The 14,746-nt window shown below is 35.5% G+C and overlaps 1 pseudogene; it reads right to left on the bottom strand.

The window, feature by feature from the left end:
• Window positions 1-8,486: 8,486 nt before the first annotated feature.
• On the bottom strand, window positions 8,487-14,492 carry LOC132642098 (E3 ubiquitin-protein ligase WAV3-like; annotated as a pseudogene).
• Between the last annotated feature and the right edge of the window lie 254 nt (window positions 14,493-14,746).

Raw genomic sequence — 14,746 nt, 5'->3', positions numbered from 1 at the left:
TTCGTGACTTGGAAAATCTCAACGCTCCAATCCCAACAAGGTACTCATTAACCATGCCTCGAGTAGGTCCAACAACTTGCGAGATGGTCGTACAAAGGATTAGAAAAGAAAACAACAGAATGCTGCAAGACATTGTAGATTTTACATGCTAAAGTTGGCTGAAGAATAAGCATCATCAACTGGTAGAGAACTAACATCTCCTGAAAAAAGATGTGTGTTAAGAGCCCGCTAATATCGTTCTAAGGACGATATCGAGGACTTCTATTCTGATGACGATTAGGGTCTATTTAGGCTTACTATCTTAGATTATGGGTCATTTAAGTTTCGGACTAAGGCTGTTAATTTGTATTTTTATTTTTTGATGAAGTCATCAATTTGAATTAGTTTGGCATGTTTTTAATTTGATTTTATTGTAAAAGTCTATTATTAATTGACAATTTAACAAAGAAATACAACTAAATTAGTACATAAAGGGTGCGGATTATATTATAGGGGAAAAGGTACAACTAGTAAAAAACATAATTCATAGAAATATTAAACTTAATAAACAAAATACATATAAATAATGAACAACAACAACATAGCACAAATAATCTTCCACAATTTAAGTTTTTCTTTCAAAGCTATTTTCTCATGTTGAGCCTCTCTAAGTTTAGCCTTCAGCAAATTTGATTTTTTTTCGGAATCGGTGAGCAACACCTCCAAACCTTCAATTTTTTCTTCAGCTTCCACAAGCTTAAATTGCGAGTCCAACTTAGCGGTATCTCTAGAGATACGTGAAGTTGCGGTATCTCTATCCAAAACTGGATTTTTAAACTTCGCCGCTACCGTTTTATCCACGTGAATGCTATCTTCCCACCGAAAGTATTTGCAACCGCCCATATCCTATAAACATTACAAGAAAATCAGTTTTTTAAAGTAAAATATATTGATAACGTGAAAAAAAACACTAAAAAATGTAAAAACACTTACTTCGGGCACTTTACAATGCCAAAAACGGCGACCCGAATTATCTTGGGTCTTTGATATTTTTAGTTTACAGTAATAACTGCATTCGCAAATATCGGGTTGTATAGCAAACATTGAAGTTTCAAAACTTTGAGACGTGTTTTTGGAAGTGCAAAAGTGTGTTGAAATGGTGAAGATGGAGAAAATGAAAGAGAAGAGAAAGAATAAAGGTTGGGTCGGGATTTTAGGCAAGGGTTTCACGCATAGATTCTGTGCGTGAAAGGGATAAAATGTAAATGTACACTTTGGCCCTTTCACGCACAGAATCTGTGCGTGAAGCCTAGTTTGGTTTTTTTTTAATGGGTTAGTTTGGTTCCAATTTTTTTTTTCTGGATTACTGTAAGGACCCCACCGCCTGGATCGCCCAGGACCGGTGAGTAGACCCCTTGCGGCCCCCCTCCATGACATGCATGCTTGACATACTCAGGTATTGTATGGACAGGAAATCACACCAGTTCGCTGCGTGCTGCAACACTTCGAACCCGTGACCTCAAGCCTTTTGTCCTCCCGAAGGAGACGACTCTCACCAGTTGAGCTGCAGCTCAACTGGTAAGAGGCGCTACCGTAAGGGGTAGACAAAAGTGACTGCAAGGTCGCGGGTTCGAAGCTCTGCAGAGTGTGCGAACTGGCTAAGCACTCTTTCACATACAATGGCTGAGTGTTACATGTCATGTACGCATGTTCATGGAGGGCAACCCGCATCATGCATGGGTAACACCTGCGGATCCTCAAACATAAGTCGCCTTTTTTGTGAGGACCCACAGCTGGGCGCTAACCATACTGTGAACCCCTGGGTACAGCTGGGCGCTAACCATACTGACCCCATGAACATGCGTACATACATACATACATGACATGCATACTCAGGTATTGTATGGGCAGGTGCCAACAGACAATTCGATATACGCTGCAGCGGCTGGTATCGAACCCGTGACCTCCCCCCTTTTTATTCTCCCAAAGGAGACACCTCTCACCAATTGAGCGGGCTCGTATATTACAAAAGTGTCGGACTCGTATTTTTTTCGTGTTCGGCGCAAGCGTTGGAGCCAAACTATCTCTATAATGATAGTATTTATCTAAAAATTTAATGGTTATTATTGGAAGGTATTATTATATATGTTTAATAGCATCAGATGTTTAGATCTAATTTAGTTGTTATAAATAAAAATACGCAAATAAATATTTTTCTGTATTTATATGTTATGAACGAAAATAACATACTCGTTAATTTTAAAATCTCAATTGATTTTGATATCTAATTAGCTAAAAGTAGAAAATACTAATAAATTATTGATAAATCCATAACTAGTGTATCATACCGATAAAGAAGTAAAATCTAAGGAACATATGCATTTAAAATTAGTTGAGAATTTAAATATTTCAAGTTTGATGTAAGAATTCGATAATTGTAGGTTGATTCGTAAATTTCAGTCTCTTAGTGATAATATAACGCTTGAATTGGCGAAATTTTTTGTCTAAACTTTCAACAAAAGGGAATTAATATATAAATTTCCCTTAAAGGCTGTCTAAGAGCTTAACATGTGACTCTTCTATCTCACTATGTGCATGACATTAACGAAGAGTATCATAAATATTTTATATTTACTTTTACACATAATATATTTCTTAAAAAATGTTCTTACATAATATTTGAGTATCGCTGTTATAGAGATGTAATTTTATAAAGAGTGTACCACTAGAATGAATGTCATTGTTGTTATAGGTAGAATGTTGTTATAGAAAAGTAAAATATAACATGAAAAATCGATTCCGGAGAAAATCAAACAGTTATAAGGAATTGTTGTTATAACGAATGGCAATTATAGAGAGGTTTGACTGTATATATGGATTCGCGCCGCATATGGTCGGTCTATTTCTGGGGGAAGTGCTCCATACCGGAGCGATTTTTTCATACTCAAACTTGAGACCTCTGGTTTAGGAAGGAGCAACCCCACATCGTTTGGTTAGTTGTTTGGATGTTCTAGAAGTGGAAAAAGGTGAAAACAGGGCTTTAGATGTTTTTCAAAATTCAAATACAACTTGTGAAGTTGTATTTGGAATTTTCATGGGCAAACGTTAATTTTCAAATAAAGTGAAAAAAAATCAGAAAAAGCAAAAAAATATCATGGCCAAACGGGTCCATATTGTTGTAAAATCAACCTAAAAGAGCTAGTACAATATATCAAAAGATGAAAGCAAGAACAATAAAAAGATAAAGAGAGACGAGAAGAGAGCTTTATTATTCATCCAAGTATGTTCAAGTGTAAGTACATCACCTATTATATCCCTATATATACTACTACATGGAGGATAGTCAAAAGGTGGCAACAAACAAGATAATAACTATGAAGGTTATGGGGGAAGATCATGGAGGTGTGGGAATTAATATTTACACAATGAAGATAGGAGGTGGGAGATTTAATAGCTACATCATGGAAACAGTAGTGGGAGTAACTTCTTAGGAGTTATGGACATCCACCATAATATACATAACATTTCATAACACTTCCCCTTGGATGTCCATAGATAACAGATAATGTGCCTCGTTAAACCTTACTAGGAAAAATCCAGTGGGAAAAATCATAGTGAAGGAAAAGATTACGCATATCTTCTAATGCGCATTGCTTGCTGCCTCGTTAAAAACCTTGCAAGAAAAACCCAATGAAACAAAACCTCGGCTAAGAAAAAAGAGTACAACGCGTATTATACTCCCCCTGATTAAAATATCTCTTCATTTTGGGAGACGACGCACCCAAATTTTGTATACCAGCTTCTTAAATGTCGAGGTTGGTAAGGCTTTAGTGAATATATTCGTCAAATTATCAATCGAGCATATCTGTTGAACATTTATTTCACCTTTTTGTGGAAGATGGTGTCTGGAAAAGAACTTTAACGAAATGTGTTGTATTATGTCTCCATTGCTATATCCCATTGCATCCACCACATGAGAATACATACATTTCCATACAATAATGTCAGGACTTTTGTGAAAAATCTTTATGCCACAAGGCACAAGCCGTACTTTATATTTATGGGTTTTATTTATCATTTTACTCTTCGCACAAGAACCCATTTGTACCCTACTGACATCATACCTTATGGTCCTTGTACTATAGGTCCAAAACATCACTATTCCAAGTGAAACAAAATATACTTTAACTGCGTACTTTATTTGGCCAATCATTATATTTGTCCACATTCTTTGACATATTTGAATTCAAGATCCTCATCACCATTATAATGAGCGCTACATTATTTCAAAGATACCGTCGACAATCATTTGATATCGGTTCCAAAACGACATATCTTATTGAGATCTCTTTATTTTTCATCATTTTTAGGTACCTGAACCTAATCAAATGTCATATGAAATATTATGTCATAGTGTTATGTTAAACCACTTGCATCATTAGTATGACTATCTTGATCATTTGCTCATCTCGTTCTTCAAGGAGTTTTATCTTTGGAACCGGTCCATCTATCGTCACAGACTTTTTCCTTTAAGAACTTTAATTCTAATTGGAATTGGAGCATTTGCAACTGGAATATAGTATTCACTTTTGGGTCAGTAAATGAGTCTGACAGTTAACTTGAATTATCCCTTCAACGAAGATCATACCAGTGATAATTCATTACATATACCTTATTTTTCAGCCACTTATCTTCTCTCCCCCTAATTTTAGGAAATCTAACATTTACCTCCCAACATTATTTGAGGACCCATCTTTATGCGTTGTGGTGGAGCAATTAAATCGTATACCGCACATTCAAATTTTTAGATGGGAATTATTTGATTCCTGACCCTGAACCAATTATGATGGGGGAACTTTTTATAACTCGTTGACCTGATGCATACAAATGCTGCTACATATTACATAACACATCTCATACCAAATTTCTATTTGGGAGATTTGTTCTCATAGCCAATTGTTTAGCTATAATTGGAGGCATACAATTTCTGCTAAATCAATTTGGATATAAACCAACATTATCAACCTAATTTCGTAGTTTGGAACTGTGCTCTTAATTTATAAATTGAGCAAACAACCTTGCAAAAATCAAATTGCAAGTTGATACCAAATGAACATGTGACCATAACAGAGACGCCTCTATTAAAATCAAACAATAGTAAACGGTCAACATGACAGATGACTGGGCGCATATATATATATTCACCATTTATACGTTCCAAAATTGGGGGATCAATCCCAACCTTAGCTAGTAAAATAATCAATTTGTCTTCATGAGAACAGTAACACAAGAGAATTCTTAAAGAATCTTTATTTTCTTCAATGTATAAACCACATGAATTCTCAATTATTTTGTAGCACATTTGAACCGGGATGACCAACCGCTCATGCCAATTGATAAAATCACTAACCTTTTTAATTCATGTAGCATGTGATTCCATCATCATGCTTATATTTGTGTAGCTCAAACAGGAGGAAAAGACGGATAACCTTTCGCATAAATATTTATAATCCTCTTCGATTGTAGTAATATGAAGATATTAAATCTTCCCATAATTTTTTTGTCTCAATATAATTCATCTTTGGCCAATACCTTTGAAACTTTAAAAGTTTCTTTTGAGACTTACTACAACACCAATATTATGAACAATTTCATTCCTCCGGTAGTAACAAATTAGCTTTTCCAGAGCTCCCAATTAATTAGGTACTACCACATATTTCATAATACCATCCAAATGGTGAACATCTTCTTTTAGGGGGTAATTGTCATTATGGTCAAATCCTTTATAGGCAAGATTTATTTCTTGCTATTACCCTTTGACAATTCATGATAAGGCATACCACAATATTCATGACGTATTAAAAATATGTGACCAATGACCGTGTATGCCAATATATATAAAATTTCTTTATTTTTCTCGAACCTCCTGTAGAGACGGTTGCGGTATTCACCCAACCATATATGAGCACGTCCTTATCCATAATGTATTCACATTTCACTTTCAAAATGGGCGAGCATTCACGATGCTAATCACAAGTCACAATATTTTGTTCAAGGAATGGACTATAGTCATATCTATGCGCTTCATAAATTTTATACTTCCTCCCTGCTTTTATCTGAAAAACTTCTATTCATCCAAAAACAGAATATGTTTTGTGTTGTTGAAAAGGACTGTCCCATAAAAAGGTGAACTGATTCATTAATCGAGATGATATGTCTGTTTTGTTCGAGCAATTCCCTTATTTTGGGATGGTCTTTAATCTGCGCCATGCAAATCGGTGGTCTTTAATTTTTGCCCTTCGCTTAATACCATGAGGTTTGGGGTTCGAACTCCGGCTTAGTAAAAAAAAAAATCGCAAAGCAGAGTTTTGTAGCAAAGTTAGGCCTATTCGGGAAAAAGTTAGGCCTCAGATAGAATTTTGACAGCAGATAGTGTTTTGCAAGCCAAAGTTAGGCCTCAGGCATAGTTCCGGGCTCGAACCCCCTGCAAACTCTGCCCCCATCGGGCATAACCTCTGTCTTGCGAATTTTATTTTTTATTTTTGTTTGAGTGGGGGTTCGAACTCGAAACCCATGGGTTTTTAGGCAAAGGCCAAAAACTAAAGATTTCAAATTTGAGGGGCAAAAATTAAAGACCAATGCTTTTGAAGGGCAATCCGCACAAAAAAAAAGTTTTGTTCTTACCTTGGAGAGCTGCGATCGACTCCTTCAAATGACAATTTAATTCTATCATAATATCTTATTTTTTTAATAAAAAAAAGTTGTTCCATAAGTCATAACCATTAAGATGATTAGTAAGATGTCTTCATTATAATTAAAGATTTTGAATTTGAGTTTTGAGAATAAAAGAAATTAATGAGGATTATAGTGGGATAGATGTTTATTAGTGGATTTATGATTTTGTTTTTGTTTAGAAAATATTAAAATAAAAAAGCATAAAATCTTCGTAATAAAATAGAGTGAATTTTTTTTTTTTTAACAATAGAAATAATTTAGAATTTGGAATTAAAGTACTCAAATCTTCATGTTAGTAAATAAAGTTTCTTACAACAAATCCAAGGTAGTATATCACAAACACATTACTAACATCTTATTAATTTGAATTAACCTTCCCCCTTATAAATAATAAAATAACATAACTATCATATTTTTGTTGTAAACTATAAGCTTCATGTTTTGTAAAATCCTTGTCATTATAAATAAGAATGTTATTATAGTATGGAAAAAAAAATGGTAATATATTATATCTTGTTTAGCATGTATCTGTTTCCCATATCTTATGTTGTGTTTTTAGGGAGAAATTAGGAAAAATGACTGCTCATTCTTAAGTGGTTGTTGAAGAAAAAAATTATAATTGAGAATATTAGCTTAAGGGGTGCCACACCACTCCATGTCCCTAGTAATCATGCCCTAACAGATGCAACACAAGTTAATTTATTGTGTGTCCGAATATACACGGAGAGGGATTTGCTCTTCAAGGAGAATATATTTGGGCCTACAAAATCTTTTTTGATAGAACCAGTACCGGGCATCTCGGCGAGGGAGTATGAAAGAGTGTCCACAACAATCCTGCAACATAACAATAGTAGGCCATCTAACATGGTTAAGTTACTTCCTAGGATCCCCTTTGATCCTAGGAGGACGAACCCTAAAAAGAGGCAGATTTGGAAATCACTTGCACGTCCGTTGTTGACATTGTCAGGGCTAGTTTTATACAGATACACCGTCTATGCCCTGACATCCACAACGGATAAGGGCATAGACGCTGTCAACACAATGTCTTCTGCCATGAAACAAGTTGAAGCACCTGTGAAAGACTGGATTGACAGTGGATGTAAGATAAATGTCCACTGGTTTCTCTAAGTTGTTTAGATATCTTTGTATTTTTGCTTTTAGTTTTATGAATGACTGTTTAGTATACATTTGAGAGTAAATTCCTTAAATGGTAACCATGTATTAAGAATTACCTATAAATATCACTTTTATTTTTGTTAGGACTACAATATCACCCAAGTATTACTATTTTCTCAAAATATACTAACCACACAAAACTCCCCTTCTCTCCTACTTTACATGTCACGCCACATAAAATTCTATTTTACCAAAATAGAATCATTTTTCAATATTCTCCATTAATAGGAACTTTAATTATTTTACGGCTTCTCAAAAAGATTCAAAATTCAGATTTTCTCTTTTAAATTTAATATCTTAAGGGCATATATGCTCTTCGATTTCTTTATCAAGTGTTATTACAAAATATGTGAAGTCACTTTAAGATCAAATTCTTGATTTATCAAAGCTACTTCAATTGCTAATCAAGAAAAGGCAAGTAGAGGGAATAATTTCTTTATCAAGTGTTATTACAAAATATGTGAAGTCACTTTAAGATCAAATTCTTGATTTATCAAAGCTACTTCAATGGCTAATCAAGAAAGTAAAGAAAAGGCAAGTAGAGGGAATAATCAAGAAAGTAAAGGCAATTAGAGGGAATAATCAAGAAAGTCATAGAAAAGAATCACTTTGCAGGATTTTTATATAGATGACAGTTCTCCAAGAACTTATACCCTTTTTACCAGAGAAATAAGCCATCTCTCCTTATGTACACAGTACACCACACCCCGACAACAAAAAGTCAAAACAAACACCAAAAAACAAGACCAAAAAAGTCATAAGAACCTAACCAGTCTGCCTTTACAACATCCCTTTTCCCAAAATTATATTGCACCTTTCCCCGATTTTACTTGGCTGAAGTTTATTCCTTTACAAGAATAGACATGAATATATCTACTTTTAAAAACTTCTCAGCCTTCCAAAAACTGATAGTAAAGTAGCCTGAGATTGAGTTATCTAGGCTTTGGTTGTGATGCGAATGACCACACTGGTCGAACAAGTGGGCTAGCCAGTAATGTAGCCTGAGACCGAGTTACCATCTCGATCATGGAAGGGGTCTGATAGGCTTGGACGAGACTCGAACCATCTAAAGAGTCGCCTCGTGCTGTTGCGCTTTGCCATGAGTGTGAGCTCAGACCCAACAAGATATATGCCCTTCCTGATGCTTCGTATACGTGTCTGCTTGCCATCCTCTCTTGCATCTCCTTGAGCTCAGCATCGAGTGCGACACAAAGCCGATTATGAGATTTAGCAGACTCCGACTCTGACAACAACTTTCTGCAGTTCTCTAGGATGGAAGTCGCGCCAACTAGGTCGATTTTCTCAGCGGCTGCTCGCGCTTGTGCCATTGCCTTGGCAGCTCGGAGCTTGTTCTGTTGCCTGTCCACTTCAATTAAAACACGCTCTTGTCCAGCCTTTTTAGGTCTCTTGATCCTAAGTTCTTCACTTTTAACGGAAACCTTCTCCTTCGTGAAAGGATCCGTGCATACGCACTTAACCTTTAACAATGATTTTTCTGCACACGAAAATTCGGTAGGGATATTGATCGAAACCACAAAATCCTTCTCTTCATCGGCGTATAAATCTCCGACATCGATGGTTCCCATGTGTCCATTGGACAATAAGCGAGTCTGATAGTTTCCAGCTTTTAAAGAGCTAAGACGGACGCGTGGGTGAAGACACTCGATACTTACCTGAAGCTCCTTGACTACAACATTCAGAAGGCCACCGATGCATTGAGCGAAAGCATCCTGTATCACACCTTCCGTCTCAATAAACGAAAACGTTCCTCCTGAAATCTCTGAAATCGAATGCATTGATGAAGCATCGTGATCAGCGCCGAATGCGAAAGCATGTACTGGTATTTTGAACCCAGAAGTATTTCCGCCGTGAATGGACAAAGGTAGAAGCAACTTGTAGTTAGGTTGCTGCTACTGGGTACTACCAGAATTACTACTGACTATGTGTCCTGACCATCAGACAATAATATTATACTAGTGACGGGTTTTTTTCCCTACGGTCTTCCATTATCTTGGCACCCTTTCTCAAGCCTTCAGCAATATTCGTCCCTCCAAATGCAACCAATGAGTTTACAGCTTGCAGTGCTTGCTGCCGTCCAGGTTCGGACATCCTACGAAGAGGAAAGAGGCGGCGAGCTGTTGAAGAGAAGGCAATTACTGCCAGCCTGTCATATGGACCGAGATTCTGTATCACAAAACCCATAGCTCGTTTTTAGTAGTGCAAGTTTAGTCCCAGCCATACTTCCACTTATGTCAAGAACTGTGACAAGGTCAACAGGAGCACGAGGCGTTTCGGAAACCAAGGACAGATTTACCTCTTTTTTGCCTGAACAGGGAGCCTTCAGCTGGACTAACACAGTGAATTTATCACAAGCAGTGTACCTCGAGACAGCCGGAACCTCGGGAAAAGTTTCAATCTTTACTTTCCCGTTGTCACAAGACTCATATGAGCTCTTATCGGAGGCATTTGTCTCAGTAGAGTTGAGTTGATGACCCAAAGATTCATCATCATCAAAGATGGCTGGCTCGGGAGCTTGAAATAATGGGGAAATATACCGATTCGGTGTTGGACGGGTTGTTGGTAAACGACGTATTACGGTCATTAGAGCGTTATTTTGGGGACAGTCTACTGGATTGACTCTAGCTCGGCCGATAGGAGGATCCAGGCTGGGAAACTGAAGAGGAATTTCTTTCCATTCTGCTCGGCAAACTGGGCAAACTTGGTTTCCGTATTTCACGTTTGAAGCAATACACTGGAAGTGAATTGAATGTGAACATTCAGCGGTGAATATAGCATGGCCATCCCCTCTCTTCATTGAAGCCAAACATATTGAGCACGTTTTCTGAAAGTGGAAAAGAAACGGGTGAGGCAACCAAAAAGAATGATAAACCAATTTGATCAACATACTTTGCAAGTAAAAGCAAATGGTTCCATCTAAACAAATTTATATTAGTAGAAAATAAAGTGAATAAAGCAGAGTTATGAGGCAAAAGAGTGCAAGCTGATATTTACTCACTCGCATACACTAGAGGTGAACTACTATAGCAATATACTCCAGTTTTAGTGAAGTCCAAAAACATCATTAATATCACACAAATGAAATTTTGTGAGTAGGTGGACCACATTAATTGAATACCAATCCTGAAGAAACGGATTTGGATTCCTATTTATTAGAGTATTGTTTTCTTCTCCAGTGTATCAGTAGACCAAAATAAGGAATCCTATCGCTAAGTCAACAACAACACACCCAGTGAAATCCCACGAGTGGGGTCTCAGGAGGGTTGTGAGTACGCAGCCTTACCCCTACCTTGTGAAGGAACTTATGACTGAGTCAATGACGGCAAATAGAATAACGAGGAACGGAACAGAAGAATTTAGCAGAAAAACTAAAACAAACAGCTTCCAAATGGATATCAAGTTGGGCAATAATGTCTCGAGCATAATTTGTGCTCAAGAGAAAATGGAAGAGTATGTCCATACAATAAACATTGAACTCAAATAAGATACAAACAAGAGGTCATGCCGGTGGCAAACACATACGAATACATGTTTATGAAAACATCAAAAGCAACTTTTTGTTTTCTCTTATGTTGGGGAAAACTTGTCAATTTTATGATGCATAGCAAAGATTAAGTTAAAAAGCCATCACTAAAAGATAGATGATAATTAATAGGGATCTGGAAAAATACCCTTATGACAAATTGCAGGCCAGATCTTGGAAGTGTTCATTTCTTACGTTGAAAAATATACACCAAAATCTGAAGAACTGATTTTCAAGATACAAAATGAAATCCACAAATATATAAATATATGCATAAAATGCGCGCGCACATATACACGGACATGCGGAGCAAGTTTCACTTGATGGTTTTGTTGAAGAATAGTCAACAGAAGCTGCTCAACCAGTTGCTTTCCTTTCTAAAGTTGGTGAAAAGAACTACTATGGCTAATTCAATTTATTAAAAAAAAAAAAAAAGGAGAAGAACTACTATGGCTAATTACATAACAAGCACTTGGAATTGGTCTACCGTTTGCTCTACCTGAAAAGTAACAAAAATGAGAACTGGTGCTCGGGTCAGTAATTTCAAACAATTTGCATAGACATATGGCAGCAACAGAAGCAGAAATAAAACGATCGGCTACACCATTGCAAAGTCAAACTTCAACGGGATAATAACAATTATTACCAAATAAACTAGACAGGTATTCCATTACACAAAAGCATCTACAATCAGTCGAATTAAAACTCATAAAACAACAATAGTATGTCCTAGAATTACCTAGTTTCACCCAATTTCTTTCTAGTGCTCTTTAGTTGGCCACTCCACAAATTTAGACAATATGAAGGATTGAGCTTTTCTTGGTTATCATGAATTATAAGCAACCAAATACAGCATAAAAAGCAGAAATAAATTCAAAATATGAGAGAGGAATGAAAAAAGAAAGAGTTACAAGAAACTTAATTGATACTATGTTCTTTCCTTAAATGCCATGCCAGACAAATTAATAACCCATTTATTTTTATTTTTTTTAAAATGAATTTTCCATTTTTACCAATTTCTCTAGTTACAGAATACTTACTAATTTTCCACCCCTTTCCTTCACCTTTTAGGAGTCATTACACACCAAACACTACATAGATTGATGAAAGACCCAAATTTTTTTCACATATTTTAAAAATTTCCCTTCACGTTTTCGGAGTTATTACACACCAATTTTCAAATTTTTACTTATTGCATATATTTTTCTCCTTCCAAGTTCACAGCTTTATCAGCTACATTCACTTATATAGCCATTCAAAATATAAAAAACCAAAAAAAAAGTGTGGAAAAAAAAAAACTTAAAGAATCACCCACCAAACACTTCATATATTAATGAAAGACCCAGATTTTCTACATAATTTTAAATTTTCCACGTTTTCCTCAACATCCAAACACTAATTTCAAAATTCTTACTTCTTATATATTCTTTTCCTTCCAATTTCACAGCTTTGTCAGCTACAATCACTTGCATATCCATTCAAACCATAAACAAAATGAAAGGGTGAAAAAAAAAAAAACCATCCAAACACTAATTTCAAATTTTTACTACTTATTTAATCTCTTTTCCTTCCAAGTTCACAGCTTTGTGAGCTGCAATCACTTACATACAACAACAACAACATACCCACTGTAATCACTTATATACAGCATTCAAAATATAAAGAAACTGAAAGAGTACAACAACAACATAGCCAGTGAAATCCCACAAGTGAGGTCCGAGGAGGTTAGAGTGTATGCAGACCTTAGCCCTACCTCGGGAGGCAGAGATATTGTTTCTGATAGACCTCTCGGCTCAGAATAAAGCAATAACAAAGCAGGTCACATAGGAAAAAGGAGCAATAGCTACAACAAAACAGTATGCTAAGCCATGAACAAGTGACACTAAATAATAGTAACAGAAATTGAAGGGCAAGAAACTACTGGAGAAATACTAGGACTACAAGTAAGGATCAAGAAACTGAAAGAGTGGGAAAAAAAGAAGGTAAAAAACAAACCTTAGAAGATCTACTTGTAGTCGCCGGAGTGCCTCTCCGATTCAGAAACTATTGAGCTATTATCAACACTATCATCATCGTTATCATTATTATAATCTTTAAGGAACATAAGCACAAAGATTCAAACCAAGAGCCAACTTCACTTTCCCCCATTTACTCACCATTTTTTTTGCTAAATCCCCTTATCTAAAAGATTCAAGAATCACCTATTTCTAATATGGTTTTCCACCAAAAGAACCCCTTTTTCACTTTCTTTTTTCTTCACTTAACAGTCTTTTTTGCAAGAAAAATGCAATCTTTAAGCTCCAAATTTGCTCACCATTTCTTAAAAAGTAAAATTTCTAAAACCCCTTATCAAAAATATTCAAGAATCACCTCTCCCTTAAATGAGTTCTCACCAAAAGAACTAAAAAGGGGGGGAAAAGACTCCTTTTTCACTTTTTTTTTTTTAAATGATTTTGCTAGTTTTGACTTAACACCATAAATGAGAGACAAAAAAGCAGTCTTTTTTGCAAAAAAAATGCAATCTTTAAGCTCTTTTGGTTGTTCGAATTGCAGAAAGATAAGTGGGGCTCAAAAACCAAGAAAAAATGTGAGGATGAGAAAATAGAAGAGGGGTTTAAGAAGAAAGAGTTATATAGAATGATATAGAAGAACCATTATTCAGATTTCAAAGACTTTGATTTTTATTTTATTTGTCTTGTGTGTGGGCAGCTATGAATGGGGAAATGGAAAATGTAAGAGTAAAAGGAAGGAGGAGGAGGAGTATAATATGGATATTTAAGGTGTTTTTTTGATGAAGAAAGGACCAGAGATCTGAACTGCTTGTTTGTTTTTGTTTTTTTGTATGTGATGTTGGGGGGTTGATGTTCTTGACTTTAGTTTATTGAGATTTGTAAAAGGTCCAATACCCTGTAGATACCACATCACTCTAAACCTCATAGATGTAAATCTTTTTTCTTTCTGTAAGTGATTAAATTTGACTTATTTTGACTTTTTTTTTTGTTTGATGTGTTAATAATTGTAAGTGATTAAATTTGACTTATTTTGACTTTTTTTTTTGTTTGATGTGTTAATAATTGTAAGTGATTAAATTTGACTTATTTTGACTTTTATTTTTGTTTGACGTGTTAATAGTTTGAGTTGAGGTTAAATGGAATGATGAGGATTTATAATCTGTTTGGTCAAGTTTTTAAGAGAAAAATAAGTGTTTTTTGAGAAGTTGCAGAATATGTTTTTCAAAAGTTAAAAAAAAAAAACTTTAAGCTTTTTTTTGAAAAACACTTTTTTGAAAAAATAAACTTAGAAATACTTTTTAAA

The sequence above is a fragment of the Lycium barbarum genome, chromosome 5 (assembly GCF_019175385.1).
Source record: "Lycium barbarum isolate Lr01 chromosome 5, ASM1917538v2, whole genome shotgun sequence".
Taxonomy (NCBI): domain Eukaryota; kingdom Viridiplantae; phylum Streptophyta; class Magnoliopsida; order Solanales; family Solanaceae; genus Lycium; species Lycium barbarum.
The sequence above is the reverse complement of the archived record's forward strand: the minus strand, read 5'-3'. Positions and strand labels throughout refer to the sequence as shown.